General features: G+C 43.7%; 1 protein-coding gene; it reads left to right on the forward strand.

The window, feature by feature from the left end:
* Positions 1 to 11,711, forward strand: part of LOC124267634 (mucin-5AC-like) — a 155,047-nt gene that overhangs the window by 43,672 nt on the left and 99,664 nt on the right.

Genomic DNA, 11,711 nt, shown 5'->3' on the forward strand with positions numbered 1-11,711 from the left:
AAGGGATCAGGTTCAAAGGGGTGTTGAAAATGCCATGAAAATGATTTTATATTAATTACTTTAGAGGGAAGTAAAGTTGAAAATAATTGAAAGTGATTTTAACTGCCAATCAGTAAACTCAGTAAGACTTGCCAAAGTACCAAAACACCCTGGCAGTATGGTATCTTTGGAGGGATATACTTTGCCAGACATTTAAACTGGCCGAGGTGTTGACATGGTGTTTCTTTTTTTATCCTTAATATATTTATCTGCACCTTCACACCAGAAACTAGTAATTTTACCATTTGGAGGGATTCCACAGATACTTCAGATACACGACCCAAATTCAAAAATATTTGTTGAAACGGCACGTATACTTCATGTTTACATATACCTCTGTAACGGTCGACGGGGTGGCTGGAGAGGTATTTACTACGACAATGTGGGTATGTGGATCACTCTCTTCCAGCCACGGCAACACAACAGTTTTAACTAGTAAATGATTTCACAAGTCATAAAAGTTACCAACAGCAAATTTATTATAAACAATAGCAAACTTCTAACAGTAAAGACAATATGCAATCACGCCGCCCAAAGCGTTACTCTACAAGTTATAAGGTACAGTACAATTATATATAGTTACAACAGTAGAAAGATTTTACATGCGCTTCTGCGAGTATAGTGCCTCCGGCAAGCCGGGTGTAAACTTACATGTTATTCAGGGTTTTCTTCCCTACGATCGAGATGCAACCATCCAACTCTCAGTGATTCGTCTGTCTCTCTCAACCGTTAATCGGAGAATCTCTCATCCCCGTTATTTCTATTGTGACGTAAAATCCTAGATACGAAACCTTCTAAAACACCTCGCTATGACGTCACAACATGGCGGCGCCCATGCCGAGACGTAGCTTACCTGAGGCAGCACAAGTCAACACCAAAGTCGCTACATACATTACGCCACATCAGGTAGACTGATGGAACGAGGTGAAGAGATGGCTTGGATCTGTTTTACATACTAATTCCAACGGTATGAGCTCTCGTAATCTAAAGATCACGGTAAACTATATGTTGCAGTGCACTGGCACGGAACAACACTACATGGACAGTGTAACTGATACCGCGGGAATTAGTATACCCAAAATACGTCATAAGTAGTAAAGATATCTATATGGGGTAATTATTATCGATTACCCTGTACATTACAATATCCCCTCTTTTATTCTTAAATCGTCTCGATTTACTGACATAAGAGGATATACATATATACAACGGTATGGTAATTATGATATATATACAGTACATTCATACAGATAATAATACTGGCATAATGTGGAATTCATATAGCATACAATCAATAAAACTTACCTACTTACCATTCCCAAGAATTGTTCTCAATCATCACAAATATACATATATCTTCCACAGTTCCAGAATAAATACAGTTCAAAACAGTAAGGTCCACACAGTTCAGCAGATCCACAGATAGTTCCAGAGAGATCAGGAGATAGTTCCAGAGATATCCAGAGATAGTTCCAGAGAGATCCAGAGATAGTTCCAGAGTTGCTAAGTATAACGGCAGCTTACTTGGTCATTATTCGGATGTAGGCATCAGCTTGTCTGCGCAAAGTTAACTGCTCGTTGAACCGTCTATCCTCTGCCTCGTGAAGGACAGCCATAGCTTCCTCTGCCAGACCGGATGAAATCATCCAGTGTCGGTCTGGTCAGAGGAATGTCGAAGGTGGTAGGCCAGCTCGGAACTGACCTGGCTATCTGTCTCTCCAACTGGGAAACCTGACATTTCAGCGCCTGTATCTCAAGCTGGGCCCGATCATAGGCCAGTTCCCACTGGTTCGAAATAACCTCACCAACGGAAACTGGTCTACTCTCTTTCTCAGTCAGCTCAGGAGCGGACTGGACATCTACTGGTTCTGCTGGTAACTCCTTCTGTGTTGATTGGGAAGGTGCCAGTGTAACTTTGGCTGCCTTCTTTGACTTCCGAGCCGGGAAGGTCCATTTCCCTGGGTCCATGAACCCCTTGTTCGTTGCCACAGTTGTCCTAGCCTTCCTGCAAGCCTGTATCATGTTCTTTGGGTTGGCCCGCTTGCTGGTGTGATGCCTCATATAGTGCCGGGTCAAGTCCGGGAACATATGGTAGGTCGCTCGGCAATCCAGGACAGGACAATGGAAGATGGTCAACTGGGGCCTATGTCTCATTGTCCAGTGGCGCTGAAATGCCGGAAAGTGTGTGAATATGCTTCTCTCCGGACATGCCGGGCAATCCATTCCAGACTGGAAATGTATATCCTGCTCTGCTTCTGCCGGAAGGTCCATGTTTGTGTCGATTGTTGTGTTCTCATCCAGGATGAGCACCTCCTCCCCTGGGGAGGGTGAGGTGACAGATTTTTCGGTCCTGAAGATTAGAATTTACATATTACATAGTAGGTAGGATTATATAATATAAAAATGTTTGTTATGAACGGGGCAACAAGAGAGAGAGATCCATTCCCCATGTTATTCCAACAACAACATGTCTTTTAGGCTTTTAGGGTACTATTGGTTGATCCATCATCTACAATTTAGTCTCGCTATTAAGCCTATGAACCAGTCATTCTATTTCCTCAATCAACTAATTTCTATCAGACAGCGTCCAACACGCCTAAATTTTAAATCTTGATAGATATCTAGATAACTGAATATACAGAATTCATTCGTGACGTCAGCAATTCATATCTTCTCTTAAGTTTACACCCCACTATTATCAAATGGGTATAATGTTTTTATCTCTCAGTGTTTCAGGACAATGGACCATAGAGGCAGTGAACTCAAGCATTCTGCTTGGAATGGAACCAGTTTGGTGGTTCCTTCCCTAGGTATGGCAGTAGACGGTCTACATGAACCACCCGGGGGAGGATTGTTGATGTCGTTTTGAATGCGGTAGGTGATGTCATCAATCACCTTGGTGACAACCCAACCTTTCGACCATTTTGGAGTCAGTTTATAACTTAACTTGGTACTTCTGTGGGGGTTATACAACCACACAGGTTGACCAACTTTAAGTCGTGACTCTCTTGTTCCAACATCATAACGCTTCTTTCGCACCTCTGAAGAGCGCTTAAGTGCTTTCCGTGCCGATTCGAAAGCTTTTTCCAACTGCTGCTTGACCTCCTCTACATACTCATCCCTGGTGAGCTGCTGGTCATTAGGATCACCAGTAACCAGGTGGAAGGGCATGCGCACTTGCTTACCTAACATGAGTTTGTTTGGGGTTTGGCCAGTTGACTCATGCTTTGAGCTTCTGTATGCCGCCATCACAAAGGGAAGATGTTTGTCCCAATATCGTGGTTTCTCGTCTGTATATATGCTCAACATGGCAGCTAGGGTACGATTGAAACGCTCGACCTGGCCATTTGCCTGAGGTCGGAGAGAAGTGGTTCTTGTTTTCACCACTCCTAACAATTTGCATAGTTCCTGGAACAAATTGGCTTCATACTGCCTACCCTGATCACTATGTATGAATTTAGGGGTACCATAACGACACACCCACTCCTCAACAATTTTCTTGGCCACTGTCTTTGCCTCAATATTTGGGATGGCAAAGGCTTCTGTCCACTTAGTGAACGAGTCAGTAACAACAAGTATATACTTGTTGCCAGCTGATGTGCGGTCCATTGGACCCATGATGTCAGTGGTTAGTCTCTCCATTGGGGAGCCGGTGGTATACTCCTTCATAGGAGCTTTTGTTTCCTTGGACTCTTCCTGGCGACACACTTGTCACACTGAAGGCAGTGATCTCGGACAGCCATCTTCATCCCTACCCAGTAGTAGGACTGCTCAGCTTTGGCGAATGTCTTCAGGACGCCAAGATGCCCTCCTAAAGGTGAGTTATGACAAGCTTCAAGGACTGCTCTACGTCTGATGGATGGTATAACTATTTGCCATCGCCACTCCTTTCCATCGTTGCTATCCCATCTCCTATGCAACACACCTTGCCTAACTGACAAACGGTGGAACTGACCCCATAGGGCTTTGCATGCTTCAGACAGTGCAGAAACTGCCTCCCACTCGGGAGCTTGTTTTGTTGTCTAGCTTTCAAAATTGGGCTGATATCTGGGTCTTGGAGCTGCAACTCTCTCATCTCTTCACAACTGAAACCCATATCCTTTTGTTTTGCAGATTGGGATCTGGTGATAGCAGAACAGAAAGCCTTGATGTCAGGAACCTCTACACTGCATGGTCCGTCCACTCTCCTGCATTGTGGGCATTGCTCACAGGGATGACGGCTCAAGGCATCAGCATTCCAATGTTTCCTGCCAGGTCGGTGAACCTCGGTCAAATCATAATTACCAAGTTCTTGAAGCCAACGAGCCATTTGGTTCACTGGTCGCTTTATTCGCTTGGCCCAGACTACCGCAGAGTTGTCTGTTCTCACAGTCACTGGCCTGCCAAAGACATAGGGATGCCAGTACCGACATGCTGTAACCACAGCTAGGAGCTCCCGGCGTGTAACACAGTAGTTTTTTCTCTGCCGGGTGAGACACTTGCTGTAATAACCTAAAACCACTTCCCTGCCATTCTGATCTTGGGACAGGACTGCTCCAATTCCCTCACCGGAGGCATCTGTGTCCAAGGTCATGGCACCTTCCTGGGCAGGAAAACCAAGTATGGGTGCTGAGGTGAGAGCCTCTTTCAGATTCATGAATGCTCGGTCAGTACACTCAGTCCACTCAAAATCAACTGAGGGACTGGTAAGCAAAGTAAGGGGTCTTGCAATTCTAGAGAAGTCTTTGATAAATCTCCGATAATAGTTTGCAAGCCCCAGGAATCGTAAAATCTCTTTGCGAGATCTAGGAGTAGGCCACAATCTAACAGAGTTTATTTTCTCTGGCTGGGTGTGAACCCCGTCAGCGGAAATTACATGGCCGAGAAAGTTGACTTTCTCTCTGAAGAGATGACACTTTTTAGGCTTTAACTTTAAACCTGCTACAGTCAGCCTGTCCCAAACAGATTTTAGTCGTAAAAGTGCCTCATCAAAGGAATTTGCAAAGACAATTATATCGTCAAGAAAACAGAGACATTCACTCCACTGTAAGCCTCTCAGGACTGTTTCCATTAGTCTCTCAAAAACACTCGGAGCATTACAAAGTCCGAATGGGAGGACATTCCACTCGTAGAGTCCTGAACGAGTGACAAAAGCTGTTTTCTCTCGATCTCGAGGGTCCATCTCCACTTGCCAGTAGCCTGCTTGAAGGTCCATCGTGCAGAACATGGTTGCCCCCTCCTAGACAGTCAATACAATCGTCTATTCGAGGAAGGGATAGCTGTCCCACGAGAAACACCATTGAGCATCCTAAAATCACAGCAATATCTCCAACGACCATCAGCTGCACTAATACCGTTGGGGAAGACCAAGGACTATTCGATTGACGAATAACGCCTTGCTCTAACATTCGGGCAACCTCTTTCTCCTCCGCTTCTTGCTTAGCAAGAGTTTGGCGACGTGGGGCTTGCTTGATGGGTCTAGCATCCCCAGTATCGATACGGTGTTTCACCAGACCTGTACGACCTAGGTCATCATCGTTCTTAGCAAAAATATCTCTGTAAGTATACAGGAGATCTCTGAGTTTTTCCTGTTGTTCCAGGGTAAGATTATCTTGGCTTCTCTCGAACAAATCTACTAAGTGTTCGGGAACCTCGGATTTGCAACCCTAACCTTAGAAACTCTCTTTGGGATTATGGTAGGTTCTATGACTTTAGTCCCATAACATTGACCTATAATTCTCCCCTTAGTTAAAGTGTATTCGCTGTCTAAAACATTAATGACTTTAACTGTGGCTGCTTTAGTTTCATTATGAACTATGGAGTTACTCATCATTAAACCTTGTGTAAAAGTATGTCTTTACAGGGTTCAACAAGGACTGAGGATGGTTTTGATTAACTCCCGGCAAGGAAACTTGGACGTAGGGAAACGGAGTGAGGTGGTAGGTGAACGCGTCATCAGCAATGCTGACAGTGGTTTCTGATCCAACCATTGGCAACCAACTGCCAAGCAACCGGATTCTCGACCCAGCGACGTCAATCAGACCCTCAAGTCTCTCCAACACATCTACTCCAAGAATACCATCACATTCATGGGAATTATCCACCTCTGCAATCAGGAATTCCTCCACAGTGGGGTAAATATCATCACCACATGAACAGGTGCTTGAAAAGACCATGGGCTTTAAACAGACTTCCATTTACAGCTTCAAGCATGAAGTCCACGGAACTGACAGCTACAGATGAAGACAATCGTTTACTCGCGGCAGGGGACACTAGAGATACCTGGCTACCGGTATCCACTAGCAGGGTGAAGTAAGCCTTTCCAATCTTAAGATTGACAAGTTGGCCTTTATCGCCAATATTGAAACAGGCTCGGAAATTGGCCTTGACAGGAATCGGGTCAGATGGAGTGAGTGTTGAAGGAGTTGTCCCCCCTTGATCAGAAACCAAACAAATCTCTCCCTCCATATGACCTCTTGTTTTTGTTATTTTAGGATTTTGCGGCTCTATTTTTATCAGACTCCACCAAATCCGACCTAAACCGGAAGGTGGGTGATCGTTTCGATTGCTCGGTAATGTGGCATTTACTTGGACATTCGATGCCCAGTGTCCAGTCCCACTGCATTTATAACAGGTACTGGAGTGTCTGCCTGTACTCGGTGAACGAGAGAGAGGAGTGCCTCGTTCCCCTGATCTTTTTCTCTCTCGGGAAAAAGATTGATGATGCTCTGAACCATTGACATGTTTATTCTTATCTCCAGATCTTTGGTGACCTGGGCGGCCTCTAGACTGATACTGGTGACGTCTTGAATACGACTGCTGCTGCTGTACAGAGGCCAATCGTTCAACTGTCTTCTGAAGCTCTGACAATTGATCAGTCAACATCTTAAAACGCTGGTCCTCTGAATCCTCCTCCGCCTTGAAGTGAACTCTTCTCCCAGAAGAAGGATGAGGACTGAGAGCTCTCACCGGTTTGTTCTGACCGGCTTCCTACGATGGACTCGTACATCTCAGCAACATCAACTGCCTCTTGAAGTGTACTGACCCCACGGTCCATGAATCGAAGTCGTAATTCCTTCCCTACAGCTCTCTTGAACGCATCAAAAGCAAATCTTTCTTGTAGTTCATACGACAAATCCGGGTAAGCACCTTGAGCAAGACACCAGATTTCATCACGCGAAATCAGCAATTCGTTCTCCTGGCTGGCGAACACGGGTGAGCAATTCTTCTTGCCTCACATCCGAAGAGAGCTAGCATATCTTCTTCTCAAACATTGAGAGAGCCACAAAAAATCACATCTTTGTCTCTCAGGTAAGCCAGAATAGAATTTCTGAGCTACACCCTCCAAAGCGCAACCCATCATCTGGGCGGCTTGAGCATTACTCCAGTCGGACTGGGCTGCAAGGTTTGAGAACTGTGACTCAAACACACGGTAATCACCGGTACCATTAAATTTTGGCAGCTGAAGCGAAATTCTTCCCACAGAATTATTCTTAGCAGAGCGATCTAGAGAATCAATTCTCTGTGATAGACTTATCATGCAGCTTGACAGCTGTGACACAAGACCCAATAAGTTTGAATCTGAGCTCACCATGGCAGGTGGTGTGTTTGGTGGTGGTACAGGTTCAACAAAAGATTGTCTATGAACAGGAGAATTGTTCATGTAACCTGGGGAGAATGTTCCCGAATTTAACTCAGAGTTTAACTCTGGATTGATTTGCATCCGACGAGAACGTAAGTTTCCAGCAGGACCATCCAAAGGATCAGCACTACTCAAAGGACTTGCCATGACTAATATATTCAGTACTATACAAATGATTTAATAAAACTACAAATTACTCACTATATTACTTGACATTTATAATAAATTAATTTACTAGTCACAATTTACTAGGTGATCCATAATGGATCCCACCGCTGCCACCATAAAACTGTAACGGTCGACGGGGTGGCTGGAGAGGTATTTACTACGACAATGTGGGTATGTGGATCACTCTTCCAGCCACGGCAACACAACAGTTTTAACTAGTAAATGATTTCACAAGTCATAAAAGTTACCAACAGCAAATTTATTATAAACAATAGCAAACTTCTAACAGTAAAGACAATATGCAATCACGCCGCCCAAAGCGTTACTCTACAAGTTATAAGGTACAGTACAATTATATATAGTTACAACAGTAGAAAGATTTTACATGCGCTTCTGCGAGTATAGTGCCTCCGGCAAGCCGGGTGTAAACTTACATGTTATTCAGGGTTTTCTTCCCTACGATCGAGATGCAACCATCCAACTCTCAGTGATTCGTCTGTCTCTCTCAACCGTTAATCGGAGAATCTCTCATCCCCGTTATTTCTATTGTGACGTAAAATCCTAGATACGAAACCTTCTAAAACACCTCGCTATGACGTCACAACATGGCGGCGCCCATGCCGAGACGTAGCTTACCTGAGGCAGCACAAGTCAACACCAAAGTCGCTACATACATTACGCCACATCAGGTAGACTGATGGAACGAGGTGAAGAGATGGCTTGGATCTGTTTTACATACTAATTCCAACGGTATGAGCTCTCGTAATCTAAAGATCACGGTAAACTATATGTTGCAGTGCACTGGCACGGAACAACACTACATGGACAGTGTAACTGATACCGCGGGAATTAGTATACCCAAAATACGTCATAAGTAGTAAAGATATCTATATAGGGTAATTATTATCGATTACCCTGTACATTACACCTCATATGCATATTGTAGCTGTCACATTGTATAAGGCAATAACAGACGAAGAAGCTTATAGGTCAACTCCCTCTACTAGTTCCGCGGAAGATACTGTGCCGTGTATGTGACGTAGTGACATAAGCTCCGCCCACTCATGAATATTCATGATTTCTGTGCACTTACGACTATTGTGCGTTTAAGGGCACAACATACGTACGAGTCTCACAAAGGGTGGTCATGCACACCATAAGCAATTTTCACAAGTTACTAAATCTTAAGAACGTAACTTGTTTCCGGAAAAGCCTTATCAGATCTAAATACTGTAAGCGTTCAGACAAAGACATAATGAAGTAAGTCCGTTAGAGTTCCTTACTTCCCACGCTTTGGTTGTGTAAACAGTGATCATAATCATACTAAGTTGGATTGGATCGTTCAAGAATTACAGTGGAAGGACCCTTCTTATCAACCCTCAACAAAAGAGCTGGCGGGCACCTGTATCATTGACGTGTGTGCACAGACCCCTGATTAAACATTTTAATCTTATCAGAACTAAAGTGATATTGGTGTTTGTGTGTACCTGATGCATATGTGGGTCTTATATCAGTTCACGTGGTCCAGATATGATCCTGCATATCAACCCATATTAAGCCGAGTCCTAAAAAAAAAGATTTTTTTTTTTAAAATACTGTTACACGTAGGTATGGGTACACCACCGACCAAAAAAGTTGGGAACTAGTGACGTAAATGTTTGTATAGTTCGGGTGTGTGTACTTATACTGTTATGCAACACCTAATCACAATGAAACTTTGCATGATGCATTAACAGCGCGCTAAGACTCTTGACATGTTCTCAATAGAACATCTGTGGGATTTAGGCGGCCTAAGTTGGCCTACCCTCGGGTAACACTCCTTGCGGAATGACAGAGGACAACTGCATGCAAATTAATCATCACGGTGTCGAAACAGTTGAATTGAGTTGAGTTGGGTTTTTCGTCACATCGGCATTATTCCAGCCATATAGCGACGAGAACAAGTCTGCAGTTACCCAGATTTTCAGTACAAAGTCAAAATGTGTTTCTTATAAATATATATATATATATTTTACATTATTGGGTGTCGAAATAACTTTTACAGACATATTGTCGTAAGAGGCGACTGATGGGATCGGGTGGTCAGGCTCGCTGACTTGGTTGACACGTCATCGGTTCCCAATTGCGTAGATCGATGCTTATGCTGTTGATCGCTGTATTGTCTGGTCCAGACTCGATTATTTACAGACCACCGCCATATAGCTGGAATAATGCTGAGTGCGGCATAAAACTAAACTCACTCACTCAATTATACCCCAGTTGGCGCCTCTGCAGCACGTAAACATGCGACCCATAACTTTCCATGTGCATTCCAGAGTGCTTGGGTATTATCGCCCGTTTGGACCAAAACTTAACAGCAATTATTGCTCTTAGAATCAAGTGGTGCTTAACTAATGTTCATGTGTAGTTTCTACCAACATAACGTCTTCCAGTGACATACGAACACAGAGAGAGAGAATGTTTCCATCCACGCAGTTAGCAATATGCCACTATCAACTTGTATTGAAATGTTTGTAATGTATTTAATAGGCCTATTGCTTGTTTTTTAAGTTGGACATATAGAGCATGTCATAGTTGCTTGGGGAAAATATGTCTATTGATTGTGAATAACACTCAGATAACAGGCATAAGTCACACAACAATCGTTCAAAACGAAGGGAAATATTTACTGACAATATTTAATGACAATCAGGAAAATATTGATAATTAGGAGGGAAATGAGTCCATAAATGTAATCTTTTGTACTATAACACCCTCCCAGACTTAAAATAGATTAGTATGTAAGCGTTTGGATAGCTGTGCCTCTGTGTGTGTGAGGTGTTTGGTTTCGCAAACTCAGCACATACAAGGACTGACTGACTGACTGACCGAGTTTGATTTTACGCAGCTTTTAGCAATATTCCAGCAACATCACGGCGGGGGACACCAGAAATGGGCTTCACACATTGTACCCATGTGGGGATTCGAACCCGGGTCTTCGGCGTGACGAGCCAACGCTTTAACCACTAGGCTACCCCACCGCCCCGCACATACAAGGAATACTCATCGGCAGTGAAGCAAGGCAATATATATCTCGCACATCGCCCACCTATTGTGACAAACGTATTCACTTCGCCATATTGTTTTATGCGACGGAACGGGTTGTGTACATGAAGTGTGTGTGTGGCCTATGAAGGGGATTCCCCTTCTCATCGATTGAACGAAGCCATTTATATCACAGCTGCATGCACACACTACATGATGACGACCCGACATCGGGATCCAGCAGAATATATAGATCTTACTCGTGTTTCTCCTACATTGCCATGGCTACGGTTAGTTCAACATGACCGTCTACAGACTGATTGACTGTTGCCAAGGAGACGGGTAAACAAGGTTACGCCTGCATATGACGCAATAACACGCCACGAATAGGTTATGGAAGCTTTTGACATTGAAATATCAGCCTATACAGGCAGGGTCTGTGCCGTCCCAGTCAGACAGGTTTTGTTCTGACTGATCAGTATAACATTGGCCATTTTCTGGGTTACACTACGATTGCAGTATACACCTGAACGTTATCATTTTTAATTTTCATTCATTTGTTGTTCAGTTGTGAGCATCTGTTCAATGCAATCAGGCAAACTTTCTGAAATGTATGCATACATTTTAGAATATATTACATTCTGTGTATGTGCTGCAGATGGTAACTTGTTAATTAGACCAGCTAGGATAATCAGGTCATGTGAAATGTGATTGTGTAGTCAAGAGCTGTTGTAAACCTGTTTTCAGCAGATGCACCTACACACTCATGAACCTGACATGCATGACAGTAGTGCAGACATTATACACATTCATGTACACTACTCCCTAATATTCCATGATTGTTGATTCAGGGCTCCTG

This window comes from Haliotis rubra, unplaced genomic scaffold (assembly GCF_003918875.1).
Source record: "Haliotis rubra isolate DU_JTF1 unplaced genomic scaffold, ASM391887v1 Scf1327, whole genome shotgun sequence".
Classification (NCBI taxonomy): domain Eukaryota; kingdom Metazoa; phylum Mollusca; class Gastropoda; order Lepetellida; family Haliotidae; genus Haliotis; species Haliotis rubra.